Source organism: Corvus moneduloides, chromosome 7 (assembly GCF_009650955.1).
Source record: "Corvus moneduloides isolate bCorMon1 chromosome 7, bCorMon1.pri, whole genome shotgun sequence".
NCBI lineage: Eukaryota > Metazoa > Chordata > Aves > Passeriformes > Corvidae > Corvus > Corvus moneduloides.
Window position 1 is genome coordinate 28,686,494 of NC_045482.1, and position 21,004 is coordinate 28,707,497.

Genomic DNA, 21,004 nt, shown 5'->3' on the forward strand with positions numbered 1-21,004 from the left:
AGCTGTGTGACACCAGCAGTGACTTTTATGATACCATATGCCCCGCTGAACGGTGTTTCACTCAGCTGATGTAGCCTTACTGAAAGGTTAATAAAGAGGCATGATCTTTGGCTAATAAAGGCCAAGTCTGTTATAAAGGAGATAGATTTCAATTTGCAAGGAGAAGGAGGGGAGGAAAAGAGACAGGCAGGAGAAACCTGTGCTAAGGGCACTGTTGGCATGCCATGATTTGCAATGCAGGGACAAGGGGCCCTTTATGGGGTTTCACTATGACACCACATGGGGCAAGCAGAGCCAAAGCCCCCTGCATGGTTCTTTCCCTGGAGCCACACGGCAAACTCAGAGTTTGTTTCCCAGCTTAAGGATAAGAGAAACCAACGTCTCAGTTCTCATCTGGTTCTGTATTTGACACTACTTATCGCTTTGATGGATTGTGTTACAACTGAGAAGATATGAGGGGGTTGCCAGTCTGGGGGGCTTTTTCAACTAGGATGCAAAAGAAAGTCTGAGATGCAAACCACTTTAGAAGAATACACATGGAATTTTGAGATGCACGGTCCCTGAGAGATGGGGCTAGGCCACCCACAGGCACCAAAGTGCCTTCAGAGATAAGAGGGATCCTCACCTGCTCTTTCTACCACTGTTGAGAAAGTGGGAAACCAAGGCGATTTTTGCTGAAGCAAGCCTTCCTTTCACACATGCAGACATTTCTGCAGAGCCTGGCAGGCTTCTTCCAGCCTCCCAGGAAAGCATTTTCAGCGAAAGCATTTTCAGCACACCCTCTGTCCCAAGACCCTGTGTCCCCCCCACACACACTCAAATCCCATCAAGGTAAACAAGCCATAAGACTTCAGGATTAGGTCTACTGACCTCAGAAGGAATTTTGCTCAAACAAGCATTAAGCCTGGAAAGATTTTGTCCTTACTGAGAGGCTTCTAAAGGTTTCCCACATAAGAGTTTCAGGAAAATGACTTGTGGAATTTACATCCCGCTTTGCTCCCTCAGACACTTTGGCAGCTTTTTCTGGAAGACACCAGAGCTGGCACTCAGACAAGACATCAGCTCACAGCCTAACAAATTATTGATTCTCTCCTCACTTTGAAGCAAGGCAACAACAAACTCCTAAATGCACTGCATCCTTCAATATCTCCCTCTGGAGAAATACCCGTCTGTAACACTGGCAGTAAGGAGGTGTTTCCATCTCAGGCCTTCTCAGGTGGACAGAGCTCTGTGCTTACATATTTTGTTCTTGATGACCAGGTGAGATTTCTGCATAGACCGACTTTCAAATCCACACTCAGACACAGCGAGACACATGTACAAATGTCTGAGTGCACATATATGAAATAAATTGAAGTTGGAATGCAAAAGGTGTCCATCAGAAAATGGGGTTAAGAGTTTGTTTTCCCCAGTATTACATTATTAAGAGGCAAACAGAGTTTTCCATGCGTCATACACTTAATGAGCTCCAGACTGAGGACACAGAAAGATCTTGACATTGGCTTGAAGAAACAAAATGTTCAAAATTATCTTGACAAGTTGAGGCAGTTCATCACAAATGGCACATCACCACATGAGCATCAGTTTTGTGAAATTCCTGTTATTTCTCTGCAACTAATGGCAACGTGCCCTATGCTTACTTGTTTTCCGCCAGCTTTCTTCGCTGGCCGCTCACTAGCGATGTAGGTTCTCCCCTGACCCACTGCTCTGCAAGGGCTGTGCCTTCTGCTGCCGGTGGTATCCCAACTCTGCAGCCCCCAAATGCCAAAACCAGTGTGCAGCCGCTAAAAAGTGCTGGTGACTCAGTACTACACTCATGTCACAAGCAGACTGAAGAGTAACATCCACTTCTACCTCTCTGAATGTAGTTGTGGGAGCAGCTTTCCCTTGTGTCAAGGGCTAGAAATGAGGCCATTTGATGGAATCCATCACAGAATGCCTTGTTGGCATATACAGGAGAGGCCAGGAACTGAACCCAAGAGCTGCGGCTCGCAGTCGTTCGATACATCTCGTATGCGATGCCTCGTGTCATTACCTTGCACCAGCTCGCATCAGGACTAGAAAGGGGTCCCTTGGGCAAATTCTGCATTCTCACAACTTAGAATACAGATAAATCCAGCAGCTCATCTATTCTGCATTGAAATGCTTCCCCTGCACCTGAAATCAATATGGTCTTCATGTAAATTTTTACTACATGTGCTGCATGGCTTCTAAACATTCATTCAGTTGACATACCTAAATAGCTCAGAAAATGGTATTATAGCTTAGCAAGTCAATGATCTACAATTTTATATCTCCCTAACCACATATTTATAAACAACACTATCAACATTGTTAAGGCTACTGTGTGAAACTTTTATACCATTTCTAAATGTATTTTTTGCAAACGCTACTTTTATCAGAAACATTAAACAGCAATTTTTTTTTTTTTTGCTTCAGGCACGCTTTTCTGATCAAGATTGATACAACAGAGATTTCAAATGTGCAAAATATTCTGTACCACAAATACTTTTCATTGTCCCTGTGAATTGCAGTACATCCCAATTTCAAGAGTTTGCTTTGCTTTAGATAACGTTGCCAAGTTACTAAAAAAAACCATCAGCAGTGGACTGTTTGCATCCCAGGGTCATAATAATGTATCCTGGTGATACTGAAACATCAAGATGTAAACAATAAAGAGACGGAAGGATGTTGACCCAAGTGGACAAGTCTAAAAAAACTGCACTTCTAAGCAAAGCAGTATTTAGACCATTGGATAGTACTGGTATGGGTACCTGCAGAACTAGGTGCCAATTTTAGCATTTCTCAGATGAATTTGTAAACTGAGTTCATATGTTGGGCTCACAGCAGAATAGAGACCTCAACAGATGCAGATTCCTGTACACTGAAGAGGCTGGAATAATCACTCCTAGCCCCAAGGCAGAGAAATAGGAGAACATTTGTTTTCAATATTTAAATCAACTGACACTGCAGGATGTCTTGTCATTAATACAAACATACATAATAACAGGCAAAGGACAGCACTGAAATAGACACTATCCTGCTGGATGGTTTTGCAGCCTTAAAATACCCGGGATAGAAATCAAATATGAGCCACCATTAGCTGCAGCAACAGTTTTTAGGAGATGGACTGACAGCAAGACAAGGCAGATCATGTATATCTTTTATTGGACTAATACATAAGCTGTAACACATGAGCCTTCGGGCCAAAAAAGTCTTCAGGGGACTGGCAGCAGAAAGAACATTTCTGGCCTGAAAGCATCTCAATGTTTCGAGCCAACACAAAGTCTCCACCTCTGCCCATTTTATCTCAAGCAGCTGAAAATATTTTTTGCAGCCTGTTTGTGACAGTGACAATGACAACCTGCACAAACCCAGCAGGCCCAACAGAAAAGTCCTTACTGCCTAAGTGCTCTGTTTGGGCTCTGTCCATCCAGGATATTTATAGAGCAACCACAGGGACACTCACAGCCCAATCATGGTGACGTGGCACGTTTTTCAAGAAGTACAGTCACAAAATTAACAATTCTCTGTGAAAACACACAAATGATTTCAGCTGTCACTAGTACTTGGGTGTCCCTGGAAGTGACCATTGCAAATTTGTTGCAATTACAGTGCAACTTGAGGAAAAATTCTGTTGTCAAGGTGTTTCTCAGAGACTAAGGGATTTGGCCAGGAGTGACTTCCATCTCTTTTGATAACGTTTCCATATAAACATAAGGGCCACTTAGCAGAGACTTGAACAAGGTGTTTCCAAACTAAAAGACTGAGGGGGTGCTGGTTGAGTTAAAAAGCTCGCTCTGAAACTTGGCACTGCAATAATTCAGACCCCGCAGAGACAATCATAGAAGCTAAAAAGAAAAACAACTTTACTGTTGTTCACATAATATCACAAAATTTGTGAAACACAGAGAGTTTAAGCAATCTGGCCTCCAGGATCAGAAACTTAACTGTGATCTCTTGCATTTGCAAAACCCCTTTTGCAGCAGACAACAGGATGGATTTTTCAAGTCTCTAGGAAGCACATGAGTATTGAAATAGGGTTTCCAGCAGCAGTAAGGCTGAAGTGCTCAGAAAATCTTTGGAAATTTTTTTCCTTGAGCGAAAACAATTTGTGGTATCATATCACTTCTGCTAAAATTGTGTCTGAAAGGCAAAAAAGGGAAGAAAACTGGGAAAGTTATGAAAAGGGGAAAATCAGACGCGGAAAAGTTTTGAAAAGCATAAGACATTCCAAAATAAGGTTTAGTTTCTGCATATTGTGTGTTATGCATCTGAAGATAAACATTTCTTAAAACAAAGCATTTCTGTGAACCCCATACAAAGCTTCCTCTCTCCCTCACCTCAGAATTTCCTTTCCGGTTTTGAAATTTTCTGTGCTTCATCCTATTCAGAATAAGTGCAAACATTAAAATCCTACATAAAACATAGCTTTTGTCCATACCATAACTTACACCTAAAACTCCGTTCTTCTTTTTAAGGACAATGTACCTGAGCAGTTCACAAAATGTTCTGTGCCTCTTTATTAAGCATCTAAATATTGTTTAAAATATAAACTCAGCTGGTTAGGAAGACATGAAGCCAGGTAGCCATAAGCATACACCAGACTGCATTTTCAGACAAGTCAGTTAGAAGCATAAGGCTATGAATAATCTGATCCCAACTATCGCAACAAACAGGAAAAATAATGAAAGCAAAGGGGAGAGGGAAAGAATTCAAACAAGCAGTGTATGTATGATAACAACAGTGCCGGAGCATCACTGTAGTGTAGCCAGGCTGTGGCAGGCGATAACATTCATTCCCCAGAGAAACCTTTAGGTTTATGACAAATCAGGGATGATGCTCAACAGCCCTTTGATGAGCTCTGCAACAGCTGCTGAGGTCTGTGTGCCACTGCAACACAGCTGGAAATGCACAGTGCCACAGCATTAACTGGATAATAACTCAAGGCTTGCCAAGCACTGAGTATCACTAACTTTTTCTGATGAGTTATTTGTGTCCATAATCGGCTGTGAAACTCTTTAGGAAAGATGTTCTCTGAAAAGGAGGATTTATCTGCAAAGCAAGCCACTGTTGTTAACAAAGTTGTCTGGCCTCAAAGACTTAACAAACCAGATTCAAACTCATGTTGCAGGCTTAAGGCAATTAAATGTTTTCCAGTGATGGAAATTTAAGGAGTTTTTAAAAGACAGAAAACATGGTAAATGAATGAATTGTTGGACCTTTGTCTATGAACAGGAAGATGAGCTGGGGGAGCAGAAGAACTACAATGCGCCCATCATAGTAGGATCAAGGATGAAAAATTTTACATCATTGGAGGGCCATTTTTGACTTTGAAAAAAATCCTAATTGTGATCTTGATTGCAAGACGTCATGTGCTCTGATAAAGGCTGGCACCAGCCTTCCCAGTGAGCAGAATCCAGGGAACAAATTGTGGCCCAGACAGTTCCAGTTCCCTCAGTCCTGCCAGAGAAAAGCTGTATCCACTTCACTGCAAGAAACATTAAACATCGGGCTGTGTGCAGCCACCCTACAGAGAAAACAAGGGGCAGAACCAAGCTTGTTGCTTCCTTTCACTCTGTCATGGTGAAATGAGTCAGTGAAGGAGGAAATATTGTGGACAACACAGTGGGGGACTAGACTCTTCCCTGTGCACCGGGACAGGTCAAGCCAACCTAGCTCTTTGAGTTTGGCTTTTTTTGTGCATAGTACAAGAAAATCCTTGGCACAGATCTCAGCCAAAGGATCTCTCCTTTTGAGTGATTGTTCTGGCCAGTTACAGGAGCATCTCTCAGCTGGTGGTGGAACAGCGCTGCAGTTGTTGTCATCATTCCTGGAATCGGGATCATCTGCAGCTGCCGTGTTCTTGGTGAGCCCGTGAATCACTGCTCACAAAGAGGTGACACAGGAGGGTATGGCAAGTGAGGATGATCAGCAGAAGGAAGGCAGGGGGTACATTCCTGTCTTTACCTAAATACATGAAAAATCAGCCTCAGTCCAGATTTAGACATTCACACATTGCCGTACTGACCAGTCTTTTCCCATCCCACACAGGTCAAAGGCATCTGCCTTAAAGGATGTAAATTAAGTAACAATCATTGACTTCTCCTTCATTACACTAATGCCTAGAGCATGGAAAGGGGGGCAGGGGGAACTCGGCAGAATCTTACTCTGATTTACATCAAATGTCATTTGTACTTTTCACCGGCTGCCTGAGGGGGAAGAAATCCACAGAATGAATATGGGGGGGGGGGGAGGGTCTTCACCATCACCAAAAGAACAGAAGCACAAGAAAAGAGCAGATGGGAGAGGATGAAAAGAGGAAAAGGAAGTATTTCAGAGAAGTGAGTTTATAGCTGCTGTTTCTCCAGCATTTCACAGGTTCAGATTGAGCACGTACACTGAGGAAGGAGAAGAGGTTTCTAGAGCCAACAGCGAAGGCTGTGGTACTTTCCCAGAGGTTTCTACTACTCTGAAGCTGAGTCCCAGGAAATGTTCCATAATAGACTTTTAGGCATGACAGTGATGAGAGATTCCTTGTAAGAGCACCAGTTTTGCCAACATTAGAGGAAAAGGACCCATTTTAATGGATCTCAGCATGTTTGACCTGCCTAGTCTTGTAGTGAGGGTAGGGACAGAGCCCACACAGCCCACAAAGACAAAGACAGAGAGCATTCACTACTGATGCCTGTTCATGGAGCTGTATCAGTGAGTAACTGACAGAACCTGTTGGTGCAGAAAGTTCCCCAACAGGAGCTACAATGATGAGAAAATTTATATTCCTCATATTCTCCTTGGACAACCTGGTAATGACTGCACAGGGCACAAACTCCTCTTACTCTCCTCACGTGACAATCCAGGTGGGTCACGCTGAGCTCTCACGGAGAAGGTGGCAATCAAGCAGAACAAAACAACATCCAGCCTGGTTGGACTGTATCCCCAAGCAGTCTCAGTGGTAATCAGGCCTGTTATTCCGTTGTGCATGATGACCCATCAGGAGAAACCATCATTGTCAATGCTCAATTTTAACCCAAATCTTGCACTGGCCGGTCATTTCTTTAAAGCGCTGGTTTCTATAGTTACGCAAAAATGAGTGCTGTTCCTGGCTCCTACGGAAATGAGACCAAACGTGCAGTTTGACTTTCTCTTCTTCCTACTAACTTGGGAACTCACGGACCAGCTTTAATCAAGAGCAGAGAAGAGTGGAGGCTTCCGGGATAAGTAAGTTCTTACAAATTTCATGAACACAAGCTCTGGAAAGGACATAGCTTCAGGAAAGGCTGAAAGGTGAACTGAGGCTAAGGAAGACACAGCTCTGCCTGGCTACAGAAGCAAAACAAACAAACAAAAATCAGCCAAATTAATTGCAGAGAAATTACCTTTCCCGAACATAAGGTTTAAAAAACATTTGTTTCTAAGGATCATTGAATTAATAATCATGAAAACCATTGATTTTTCCAAAAGTTATTTTATTTCCCATCATTAATTCATCTTCTTTGAACTGCTAAAGAGATGTGCATGGGAATGGCAAACTGGAAGTGTCCTACCTGTGCCACATCAAGATGATGCTATCTCAAGGCACTACAGCACCCTTTGTTCCCTCACTAAATCTGCCCCGGGGGTAAGTCCAACATACCAATGGGATTTAGCCAAAACTGCCACTGCAGACCACAGCAGAGATAAGGCTGGCATTTCTGGTATTGCCTTAACTAGGGTGGTTTAAGATGCCAGTATTTCATGCCTCCTGAGCAGGTCTACCATTCAGCTCCCATTTACATTGTCACTGATGGAGGGGGCACCCACAGAGAATTAGAGCTCTGAAAATATCTCCATGCAGACAAGGCCAAAGAGGCCTCCTCCTCATGGTGATTTACTTCACTGCAGCAATGAAAATTCCTGTCTGGAACCAAGTGCCTGACTGCAAACTTACCACAGCTCCACGGCTAGCAGAGTCAAAAGGTCACAGCATTTATTTGTTGCTCTTCCAAGATCACTTTCCCATGAACTAGATGGATTCTCAAATGCCTTCTATTGCACAGAAGACTGTGATTAATCTAAGTCTTGGTTCAATTTGGGACTAGCAGTGTTTTCTTCAAAAAACTCTGTATTAAATTCACTCCTTGGATTCTTAGCAATCTTAAAACTGGACAATTCGTTTTAAACTAGAACATATAAAGGTCGTCTTTTGCTCAGCAAATATAATGACTGCAGAAAATAAATTGCTCTAATTCTTAATGTAATTCTTTGCCCAGCAGAGGAAGAATTCCACGTTCAGGGTCTTCAGCTGCTCTCTTTTTCCCCTCTCTGTGTTAAATGCAGGGAAGAAGTCTGTTCTGCTCCCAGTCCTGCTACCCACCCTGTGTGCTGTTGCATGTAAAACTCAAATTTCATGTGTGTTTTCTCAGCTAATAAAAGTGCTCCTCTGTCTCTGAAGTATGGTATTATTTAATTTTTATGTAATATAATAGAACATGATTTTATACAATCTCTCATAACTTCCTCTTCTTCATAAAGCTGCAGTTCCTGGAGCCATGTTGTTACACAAAATTCCCATTACACCAAAAGAAAAAAAGAAAAGAAAAAAAAGAAGCTTTTAGCGCTCAGGGTAAGAAAGAGGAGATTTCAAAGGTGAAAATACTGTAGGTTCAAAAAACAGACGAGCCCTAGCAAATCCTGTTACAGCAGTTTAAGACAAGACATCACCATCCCCAGATGTTTGCCTCAACCATTTGCTAGAGGTTTCCATTGCTTGAAGCAACGGGCAGAGCAGAACATGTGTCTGCACTTAAGCACAACAGCTTAGAGCCAGAGATCTCGGTGCATGGCCATCAGCCTCACTTTTCAGCTAAAGGAGGGGGTTTTGCACAGAGCTGGAGGCAGCACAGGCTTATCTGTCCTTCTGCCTATTCTGCCATGAAACAGGGGCCCTGACAGACAGGGCTGGGCAGACAGTGGGGCCACGTCTCTGGCCCCAGGTTCATCTCCCTCCTTTAGTACCCCAGCATTTCACTCAAGCTGTTTTGGAAACAGCAATGCTAATGCTGCCAGGTCAGGTTGGCTTCCCTGTTCAGTCACCCTGTAACCCCAGCTCTGCAATGTCCTCTGTAATCCCACCCTGGTCTTGCAACATCCCTCTTCCAAATCTCCTGACATCCCCTCATGACAGACTCTGTCCCACACCCCCAGCCAGGACATGGCTTTCTCCCTGTACAGCCTTGCATGCGGAGCTGAACGCTGCCCTTGCCAAGCTGACAGCCAAGCCCAGTCAGCCACCGTGGCACTAAGGCGACTGCTTCTCCATGGAGGCATTGATTTGGCTCCCTGTCCTCCACCCAACTGTAGCATTTTCATTTGCCAGTCACAGGAATGCTTCTTGTCCCTTTCCAGGAGAGTATCTGTGCATCAGGAACCATCAACAGCAGTGATCCAGTGATCCAATTGCTCTGCAAAAGGAGCTTGGGGATACAAATGTTGGCTACACATAACCTGGCCACAGTTTAAACTCATGACCTTGGGGGTTTACTCCCCCCAAATACAACACTTAATTCTGAGATTGCCTTTCCACCCCAAACACTCATCAAAACATTAATAAGGCATGAGGCCTTTTAAGCTAAAATGGGCACATTCCCACTGGGAAAACAGCCATCCCAGAAGTCTCAAGCCTGGCAGGAAACTGGCTTTCCAAGAGCCTGGAGTTATGTGGGACAAGCTAAATGATGCTACTCAACAACTGTTTCCCAGAGAAATACAGCAAGGGCCATGACGAGGCCAACAAAGACTAAAAATACCCCAGAGTTTAGCCCACGCTCTACATATTGTTTCATTTAACGTGCCATAATTGATGCCTTCTGTCCACACAGAGCGACGTATGAAGTGCAACACCATCACACAACTGGGAACAGCGATGCCTAAGAGACTCAAAGACAAGGGGATAGTGGTGCTGTTCAGCACAGAAGACACCAGAGTCTCAGGGATAAGAGCAAATCGAGGGGAATGCCTCAGAAGGAAAAAATCTCCTCACAGGGTAATGGGAAGCTGGAGTAAAAATTCAGCAGTTTAGGTGGATCCCAGCAATTTGGTACGTGTAGCTGCCTTCAACATTTAAATTTCTCTGAGTTATGTCTACAAATTGTACTTATCTGAGACTGCAAAGCATCTGTTTAAAGCAGGCTCTAATTTGAGACATTTTTCCCTTTGATAATATGACGGCATCAAATTCCAAAGTGCTAAAAACCAGACAAAAATCAAGAGCTGAGATGCTGCAAGATGTGACATTTTTCATGTAACAGCAAGCCAGTCTGACACTCTCATGGATCCCAGCATGCTGTTACTACGTGAAGCTCTAATGCCATTGATAATAGTTAAAGGATGGCAGTTATGTTTCAGGAGTCAAAAATAATTTAAAAACCTTGAAGTGTCTTTAAACAAACGTTACTGAAACCTCTCCTTGTGGTCCTTGAATTCTCATGGGGTAGACACTATACCCTTCATGTAACCCCTGGCTGCTGATTAATGAAACTTGGCAAAGGGTAGCAAAGCCATGCCAAAGGCAGCACAAAATCCCAAGTTTCTTCAGATCCCAGGGGTGAAAATGCACAGACAACAACAGCACCCCCCAATCATTTCCTGGCTTCACTTAGCCAGAAGTTTGAGATAAGAGTGCTCAAATAGGCAGTGCTTTTCCCTCGGTGTTCCTGACAATGGCTCCACATTCAAAGCAATCACAGCCATCTCCTGTGTACAATTACAGCCTTTTACAGTCTCACCTTGTCTAACTCCCCACCACAGACCACGGGTCTAGTCAGACACTACGTGCATTTGCAGTGAGTTTTCATCTAGTTGCCTGAATCTCTGGCTCCTGTAGGAACTCTGCTGTCTGCAAAGTTAACAGGCATGAAAAAGTTGCATACAATTCTCAGGTAAGCTAAAACTGAGCTTTTTGGATCATTAGTGTTCATAGCACCTAATCATGCTACTGCAAGAATAACTAACCCTTTATGTTCTGTAGGTACTGGCCTGAGCTGCAAAGGTTGAGCAACCAGACTGGCTGTGTGTTTGTGTTCTAAATCACATCTCAGTTTTTCTGCTTTATTTATGACTAAAAAATGATAATCCACATGCCATGTGATCAGATAATCTGTACTCTGGTTTGCTCGCTCTGCAGCAAGATTCAAAAGACAATATTCAGCAAGCAGCAGCATCCCAGCTTCTTGTGTACAAACCAGCAGCTTGGGACCACTGGTGCACATATAGGTCAGAGCAACACACTGCAGTAACGATCAGATATAGCCAAGGTGACCTAAGGCAGGCTAGCCCAAGTCCCAGGTCTCGTATAGAGCAAGAAGGAATGCCTGTTCAGCCACAGCACTGCAGCACTCAAGATACCCCCAACATACGCCGTGCAGCAGGGAAGAGAGAAGAGCATTGTCGGGGAGGGAGCGTAACTCACTGCCTGCAGCCAAGGGCAGAGCCAGCCCTGGTTTGCTGCTGCACTGTGGTGGTGTTGCCAGAGATGCAAAGCCAGGAAAACCCATCGAGACAAGTTTGCAACCAGTCTGACAAGTCAGCGCTAAAAATGACCCATACAGATTTCCCACCCCGTGCAAAGCCACTATTCTTCAGATCAACAATGGGGTGTGAGGGCAAATGGCTTGCTATACATTAGAGCAATTAACTTTTATGCTGTTTGGCCATTTGCAGACAGAAATCCTTTCAAGCAGGGATCTTGGATGCAAGTAATTGATTTTTTTTAGTCAACTAAGGGACATTTCACAAAATGTATCCTATGTGTCATATATCATAATATGTACCAGGTCATCATAAATCCATGCTTCTCCCAAAGCTGCACCTCAGTCCTACTGCTCAAAGTTTGTCAGCTGTCCATGCCTAGCAGTTTCCATTGCATGTGGTAGATGGTAGGTGGTGTGCATGCACTGAGGCAGCAGAAAACCTGTTGAAGACATTCCAACAACACGTCTGGGGACAGCAGTGCAAAAATCCCAATCCCAGTTCGGCTTTTGATTTCCTCCTGTGACCCTGGTTAAGCATCTGTGTGCCAGCTTTCCTATCTGTGCAAGACCCCAGTTCCTGGGGTTCCTGCAAAGATTACCTTCTGTAAGGCTCTTAGGAGAATTAAAATAAAGTATTTGCCTTGTGGTTGCACAGCTGTCCATGTGGAAGAGTCCTGGGCTTCTCAACAGAAATGCAACCAACAGCATCTGCAGCACTGCAACCGTGTTCTACAGAAAGGACTGAAACCTGTATTTAAAGAGAAGAATGGGAATAATTTTTAGCCAGCACCTAGGATGCTGCTGCTGAACTTTACAGGATGATTTAAGAATACTCAAAACTCCACTGTCCTGTATAAGAGTGAGACTGGGGAAGCTAAAAAAGAATACTAGGATGACAAAATGCGGAGAGAAAGTACCAGACAGGGACTATAAAAGAAATGCAAAATGTTAAATATCTAGGGAAGGCAGGGCAAAATAGGAAACAATATCCCAGGTATGAAAATCAGAAAAAGCCAGGCTATAAGAAATCCTTATATATCAGTGAGTGAGCAGTAGCTCCTCTGGGAAGAGGTCGGAAAGAATTAATTGAAAAGTGAAGTGGGAAAAGGTAATGAAGAAAGCACTGGTGTGATGCTTATAGACTGCTCAGAAAAGTCACGGTGAAAATGCTAATGAAGTGCACATTGTTAATTACCACTGAGCAAGACCCCCATCATGCCAAGGTGCAGGATCACAGAACCTGAGCAGATGGGTTTGCTGACCATCCCATCACAAGCCATGGGTGAACACCAGAGAATTCACAGGGGCTCAGAGAGTAGGTGATGACAAAAGTTTGGGGCTGTGTGATGCAGAGAGAAAGAGGGATCTGTACATCCTCTTTTCTACCCATGGAGCTACACACTGTCCTTGCTACACCAGCTCCATGGGCTACCAATGCACCAGGCTGAAAAGCAGCAGCACAGATCCAGGTGCCACATCCAGACCCACCATTTCTTGGTTGTCACACGATCAGCACATGGGCACGGCAGGAAGCTGGCCACACAGTACCACACAGACCCAGCTCCATGTGGCCAGATGTCAGGAAACATTGATCATTCAGATGGCTGGATCACAATATATGGCACTGATGGAGTACCTGTGATTACAAACGCACTTTGTGAGTATGAATGCAACCTCTGTCACTAGGAGACAAATTAATATTTGTCCTCATTATACGGGAAGGAACTGAGACACAGAAAGGTTACATGATTTGTTCTACGCAGCAAAAGTGAACAGCAGAGCAAGGAGGATGATGACTGGCAAACAGTCGCCAAATTTCCTCCACACTCCCTGGTTTTCCTGTGCTCCTGGCTGTGAACAGACTGCAGTACATTTGTACTGGCAGCTATGGGGAGAAAGTACAAAACAGAGCTGGGACTGGGCATTCATACTGGTAAGAAGTCTATCCAGCTTTGTGATGGCAAACTGTAGATAAAGAGAGGTAAAAGCTTTTGCAAAATGCTACCCACTTCAGAGCCAATCCCTGGATATTAGGAGCTGGGAGAAGACATTCACAAAGAACCATTTATTCATGCAGACACCCCACAGAGCAGCCAATTTTTACCAGTGTCAGACCCGGCAGATGCACAGCTCGAGTAGGAATCCAAATCTGGGCAGATTTTCCTAAAATTCCCACCAAAATCAGAAAAGAGACAGAAGTGCAGAGTGGACTTGTTACTGATACATATGAAGAGAGAACTTGAAACAATTCAGTTTCTGGCTGACATATCCTGCTTAGGGGCTATTTTCAAACCAGCAAGAAAAAGAGAATAAAAATATTTCCTCCACGGATCTGGACTTCTTTCCCTTCCTGTAATACTTTTGCTTTGCTTGCCAGATTGGAAACTGCTTCTGGCCAAAATGTCCCCACCAGGAACAGAAGAGAAAATGAGCTGTCTGCTAATAGATATCACCTAATAACAGAGAACAGAGTTATTTCACTTGCAGTCCATGCTGGTATCTCTGAAGGTGAATTCATAAACCCTAAGTACTGGCTTGAACTCCTGACATCTTCACTGCTGAGCATCAGCCTCGCTGTGGGCTAACACTGGGTGCCTCATTCACCCTGGTCTTGTACCCTGTGAATTCACTAAGCCTGTGGTGCCCACAGGCAGCTTCTGGGCTGCACACTCAGATCTATTTCAAACACAGCCCCCAGGCTGAGCTGGTTACAATGCCAGCAGTGCAGCAGGTATGAGCATAAGTCACTGCTGCAGGTGAAGTGAGCTGATTGTCATTCATTTCTCACCCTGAAACCCCTTTGCATGCCCAGTCCAGCCCTGTCCCGCAGCAGAATGGTCGCACCTTTGCAGATCTTGTCTCTTCTCCCATCTCTGAATTAGGCTCAGTTCCCCCTCCAGCTCCCCAAGGCATGCCATACGTATTTCATGGCCTTCAGCCACACGGAGAATTTAGACTGCCCAGAACTTGTAGGGTCAGGAATCTTGGCCATCTCTATGTTCAGCTAATGAAAAGGAAAGGAGCAACATTAGGTCTGGAGACAGCTGCACTGCTCTGGAAGGGAACTACTCATCAGTACAGCTGCTGCTTCCCCACATGACAGTGGCAGCAGGCAGGGGCCTGCAGCCCCCTCAGGCTGCCCATTTTGATCTGCTGACACTCCATACCTTTTTTGAATTAGTATAAATTACTGCAGAAAGCAAGCAGCAAAAGAAGATCCCACCTCAAGAAATAATAAAGATTTCGATGAAAGAAGGTTGCAAATATGTCAGGCTGCATATTAGGGGACAGAGAAGCACACACAGGTGGCTACTACATTAAAAGTTGGCATTTGCAAACTCAGGGCCACTGAGTTTACTTTGTTGCTGTCTCTTCTCTTCCCCTCCCACACTGGATGGGAGGGCCTGACAACCTATAAAATCCAAATGCCAAGAAACAGCAGTTTTGTAATAATTTGTGCAAGTCAGGCTTATAGTGCTGGACAGGAGGAACTCCCAGAGCACCTGAGAAGCAAAAACATCTCAACCCTCACATCTAGAAGCAAGCTCCAGAAAATTCATAGAAATTTCCTCTGCTGAAAACCAGCCCTCAGTACCAGGATCCCACAGGGCAGCTGCTCCAGCCTCCAGCCCTCCTTGTGGTCCCCCACAAAAAGGAAGGAATCCTCAGGGAAATACCAGTGGGCCAGCTCAGAGTGTGGAGGCAGCCCCGTGAAAATCAGCAGGGAAGGAGCTCTGCAGCTGCTGGTGGGGTTTTGCTCACCATGGTTCCCAGGGCAGAAGGAGAAGCTGTGGGAAGCACAACCCCAAGGGCTGGCTGGGAAGGAAAGTTCCCTGATGGTTAATGTGTCTCTAAGCAAGAAAAAACTCACCTCCTTCCATGGAGTAAAGGTGAAATGTGGGTTCCACACAGCCCCACATGGCAGTGAGAATGCTGCCTCAGCATGGACACTTGGACCTCTCTTCCAAGCATATGAAAACTATTGCGCCTTATCGGCTCTCCTCTGCTGGAAACCTCCCGCAATCCCATGCTGGGGACTTAGAAAGAGGTCAGGGAGGGAGAATTTTACATGCTGAATCATTCCCAGACAAATCGTTTCCTTATTATACATGGCAGCCTCCCACGGACAGACTGCCAGAGGGCTCTCTGAAATCGTATTAGGTGCCTTTCCCTCGCTTCTCTTTATCCCCCCTGTCATCCTTCTCTCACTTGAAACGCTGTAGCTTGCAGTCCCACTGGAGAGGGTCTGGGGGTCATGAGTACACAAACAGTCCAAGGGGCCCAAGGAAGGGAACAGCACAAGGGCCTGCTGTAAACTGCTCCAGGCTCAGCAACTCCCGCACGGGGCTCACGCTCCCAGCTCACGCTCCCAGCCATTTTCGGGACTCGCAGCCAGATGTCAGGATCCGGCAAGCCTGGCAGCAGAGCTGCCCTTCAGGCCCACAAGGCCTTTGTTCTGGCACGCTGCTGATCACGCCTGCAGGTCAGGTGTGCGCACTCTTACCACGTCTACCCACACCCTGGACTCTCTGGATGCAGACCAGGAGCCACAGAATCTGTATTTCAGAGAGCATCAAAGGGGAGTTTGTTAATAAGTCCCGAGGAGGCACTTAGCTCTGTGTCATGCCAAGGCTCTGGTTGCAGCCTCCGGGCTGGAGCTGACTTGCACCCAGCCAGCCAGAAGTGTGGAGAGAAGGGGGTAATTCCCCCAACCAAACCGCACCACCCTGCGTGGGGGATGGCTTGTGCTGGGAGGCGCAGGGCTGCAAGGGCTGCGTGCCCGTGCCTCCCGTGCTGTGGCTGCATGAGAGGGGAGGACGGGCAGTGAAGGAGCACAGCTGCGGCTCCAAGGCCCTCAGTGAGGCCTGGGGAGAACAACAAGATACTCAAACTTCACACAGGCGGTTTCTGAAGTCAGTACAGTGTCTTGACAGCATTACAGCAGCATTATTGTGCACAGCTGGGGGTAAATTATTCCTTATGTAACTTTTGTTTAACATAGCAACTTCCCTTGTAAATCACGCTGCTCAGGCCCCAGTCACTGCAGGGACGTTGCCAATCGAGGCTGTGACAGAAGTAATGCCAGATCCGAATCAAACAAACCCTTCTGAGGTTACTCAAAACGCGCTCAAGAGCTTTTCAGCAGGGCTGGGTCTGCAGGCTCACAACACATGCTTGGGTCACTTCTGGTTTGTTACTCAGATTCCCCTGCAAAGGAGGGCTGGGGCTGTCCCACAGAAATACAAGCTTGCCATTTATTCCTGCAGAACTGAATAGAGGTTCTCATGCTGCCTCTCCACTCAAATACTTTGGAGCCACAAGAATCGTTAGCATGTCAGGGAAAACAGAAATCTTCTCTACACACTCAGAGTTTCCTAAAAATTGTATCATCAAACCTGGCCAGTGGCCATCTCTTTCTGTTGTTATTTGTTTTCTCCTACCCTCTGTGCTCTGCTTTATCTTGGGGAGCAGCTGCCCCACAGAGCTCTCTTCTGTTTCAGGAGTGTTCAGCAGTGAGTTACTGACAAGTGACCTAGCACCACCAGGCCATTTAAAATGCAGCCACAGGGATTTGTGGCAAACTGTTTCAGGTTCCAGCTTGGAAGTCACTTGGAAGTGTCACTGTAAGAACTCTGTCTCTTGGTGTCGTTTCCAGCATGAGGCTGACCTTCAAATGGTGTCTGTCCTACAGAGTTACAAATCCCATTTTAGCCTCTAGGTTCCTCTGAACCTTAACAGATGTGCTGTGAGCCTCAGGTAAGTAAAGCAAGTCCTAGGCCTGGGAAATGAAACAAAAACTGCAAGTAGAATTTTATTGCTTAGAAACAGCTCTGGAATCTGGACCCACAGGAATTTGCCCAGCATACACATAGTTTCTCCTATCAGCAGAGCATCTCGCTATCCCTTGTGGCTGACGTGGCACTTCAGTGTCACAGAGTCCGTGTGTCCAGCACACTCAACACAGAGACATTCAGCACAACTGTGAGAGCTCTCCCCAGAGAGGCATTTCTGCAGGCACCCATGAGGCACAGTTCTCCCAAATCTGGCAAGCACCAGCTCTCCACCCTCTGATTCCATCTGTCCAAGGCCTGGGTTTTTGTTCTATTTTTCCTACAGCCCATGGAGGCCTACTGTCCCATTACTGCATAACACAAAAGAAAGGGAGACCACAATTGCCCCAAGCAGCTCATATGCAAGACAAGAAAGAAAAGGCTGGGGAAGGATTATCCCTACAACTGCAGTACTCAAAGGACATGGAGATTAACCATCTTGCTGAGGGTTACACAAGCAGTCTGTGGCAAAGGCAAGAATTAAACCAGAATCCTCCAAGTCCTGTGCTAGTGCCCTTACCACAGGCCTTTCCTCTCTGCCTCTAATGGAGTGTCTTCAGCTTTTAAGGGCAAAGCAGGGGAAGTGACAGTACTGCTTTGTTCCCTTCCTGCAGCACAAGCAGAAGATGAGAGTTACAGCACAGACAGGTGGGACTGAAAACAGAGCACTTGGAGCAGCAGTGTCAAGTGAGTAAACTGTTTTGACAATTAATGATGTGCTACAGCCAGAGACCTCCTTTCCTCCAGCTGCAAGCTGCTTCCAGCTCTTGAAGAGTTTGGATCACTTCCCCATTCCCTTTCTGTAGCATATCTGGCAGAGTTATGGAGATGTGGACATTTGAGCAACCAGAGCTGATTTACCTTCACTTGCTTTGCTTCTCACCAGTGCCTGCATCCCCTCAGAACATCTGCTTTGTGTTTTATAGAAGTTTTAATGGGGAGCAGTGCTGAATGCGTATTAACTGACTCTTTCTTTGAGTTCCACAGTCAGGTTCCAACACTATTTTTTACTTCTAACTGGACAACAACTGCTGAGACTCTGCAAGTGTTTTGAGAGCGCCCACACAATCTTTTTCCTCTCTGTTTCCTCCTTGAGCAGTGGGACAGAAAGAAGAAGATTAATTTGACCTTCCTAAATTGTGAGGCTATGGTGACTTGTGACTACATCTCTCCTTCAGCAGAATGGGCCAGCCGTATTTTTAAAATCAGTCTTGAAACATCAAATTAAGAAAATCAAGTCATAATCAGAGCAGAGACTGACCTATGCATCCCTGAGTAATTTTTGTCAGGGCCAGATATTTCAGATGACCACTATTCACTCTCTCTGCTGACAGAATTAAGCTGCCATATCTGGATGTTTCTCAAATATAAACCTCACATCAAAATGACATGAACAAGCCAACTTTAATAGTCTGGAAATGAAACAGTTTCTATGATTTCTGATTTGATTTCCATCCTGAAATATAGATAAAGGTGACTGGTGATAGACCAGTGCAGGCTTGGCACAGGGCGATCATAATGTTCATTCTCAGAATCCTGAAAGTTGTGTTTAATAAAAATAAATAAGCCAATTTCTCTGTGAAGTGGTAAAGAAACAAAGCAACTGGCACCCAGCATTCCCTGCCCAGCCTCAGACTGCCTTTCTACAGAAAATAGGTTGTTTCCAAACAAAACCACTTTCCAAGCCTGCCACAACAGCCCTGCTTCATGCTTTAAAAAATTTCTGTGTGCATTCAAGCCTCCTTATGCACTTTGGTGGAAATCCTATACTCTCCATGATATACACTGAACTTGAAGCCAATCAAGTTTTCAAACTTTGTTTTGAGATCCCCACTTCATACAATACCAGGGCTCCAGGCAAGAGCTCCCCCACCAAGTGTAAGCCTGCCAGATCTAAGGCTGGTTATCACCCTTTAAACAAGCCCAAGCACAGCAGAAACGACAAGCTTTGATACAAAACCAGGGAAACAATCATGACAGTGAACATCTGAAATGCTATCAGAGTCATCAGTACAGTTTTTCATATGTCACTATGTCATTACATCACAGTTTGGTGGACAGGAGATGGGTCGATGACCAAGTCTAATCCCAGTCCTAACATTCTCTCTTTGGACTGAATTCAGTCTTCGTTTAATGAGCTGCAGTTTTAATGATTTACTTCCAAGTACGCCAAGTCTCTATTTGGTTTTTTATGTGGCTTGATGCATATGTTAAATAGGATCATAATATTTACTTACCTCTCCAAAGTGGTGGGAGATTTAATGCACCAACTTGCATTTTAATGCAATACAAAAAGATAATGTCTGAAGTCATTTCAGGCACCATCCCGAACCCCCCCATTCTGTTTTTAAGGCTAAAAAAAATCATATATTTTTGTGATGTTCTTTCTATTTTGTTCTGCACAAAAAGGTAATGAACTAAAGGTAAAAGCATTAGAATCCAAACAGCCCCAATATTCAGTACTGCAAATTCACAGCAAAAGCAGGCTGGAGGGAAAGTAGCTAATTTACTTTTCTTGTTGTTTTGTGATTCAAGCAACTTAATAAAGAAAAAAGGGAATTAAGACTTCATCAGTCACAACTTTGACCAGAAAAAGAAGAGAAAAAGAAATCCATGGAATTTTCCTTTCCTTATTCTATGAGGAGCACTTATTACAGCACTCAGGTAGGGTTTTTAAGATAGGAAGTTAATCAAAAAGGCAAAACTGATTTATTGGTTGACAACAACTCTTCAATTGTGTTTGCAATGCATTTTGAAGATGTAAATGATTACTGTAAGTGTTAAAACATTATTCCTGACTTTGCTGGGAGAGAACTTCAGCACAGGTGAACCACTGGAGAGGAACAAAACAAACTGGCTGGCAGTTCTGAAAAACTGTAACCCAAGAAGTGCCCGCGATGTGCTCTGACCCTGCACACAGCTGGATCTTCTACAGAGACTGCATTACTTCAAGCAGTAAACTTAAGGCACAGCTATGAGAAGTAGGCTAAACTCTTACACAGCCATTTTCATCCTCATACTTAAAAGCAGTATTTACCCAGAACTCTGCATTTCTAGATCTGTTTTCCATGATGGGAGATGGATGGGGAGCACACAGGAGTTAAGGCTATAACTGGATGACCCAAGTGCCAGCTCAATATTGTGGGCACGTCACAGTGCTGCCTGTCCTGGTCACACCAGGGAGTGCAAACATGCAGGAAGACCTGGCCAAATCACTTAATGAGACTGAGCTCTACAGGAAAAACCAAGGAACCATCTGCTCAACAAGGAGATGAGACTAGGAGGACCATGCCCCATTAACCAATTTGACGTGGATGGGACAGCAGTGTCTTATTCTGCCTAGACCAATCCCTCTCTGAGTGTTCATGAATCCTTTCACCTACGTCCACTCATGTCAGCTCTTTGCCTATTCTTTAATATTTCCAGTAAAACATTAACATAGGAGCACTCAGAACAGAAGTCAATCAAACAGGAACCACTCACTCCTATCCATGCCTTCCCAAATACAAACAGCTTTTCCCCAGTGCTCAGTCAACGTTCCAAACACTCCTCCCTTTCTTTAGGAAACACCTGAGCAAACAGGTGTGTCTAACAGGCTGCTCTCAAGTCCAGCAAATCCCCTGGGAAGCAGCTCCTGGCTAAGCTGTCCTGTGTAATAGGTGA

At 44.8% G+C, this 21,004-nt stretch overlaps 1 protein-coding gene across 5 annotated transcripts in view; it reads right to left on the bottom strand.

The window, feature by feature from the left end:
• The window catches only part of SEMA5B (semaphorin 5B), a 271,124-nt gene that overhangs the window by 202,311 nt on the left and 47,809 nt on the right, over window positions 1-21,004 (bottom strand). The window contains exon 1 of one of the 5 annotated variants that reach the window (XM_032114158.1): window positions 15,382-15,443. The exons of the other annotated variants lie outside the window; for them this stretch is intronic. The gene's annotated coding sequence lies outside the window, so the exon portion shown is untranslated. Of the gene's footprint in view, window positions 1-15,381; window positions 15,444-21,004 lie in introns of those variants that run through there. 5 annotated transcript variants of the gene reach the window in all.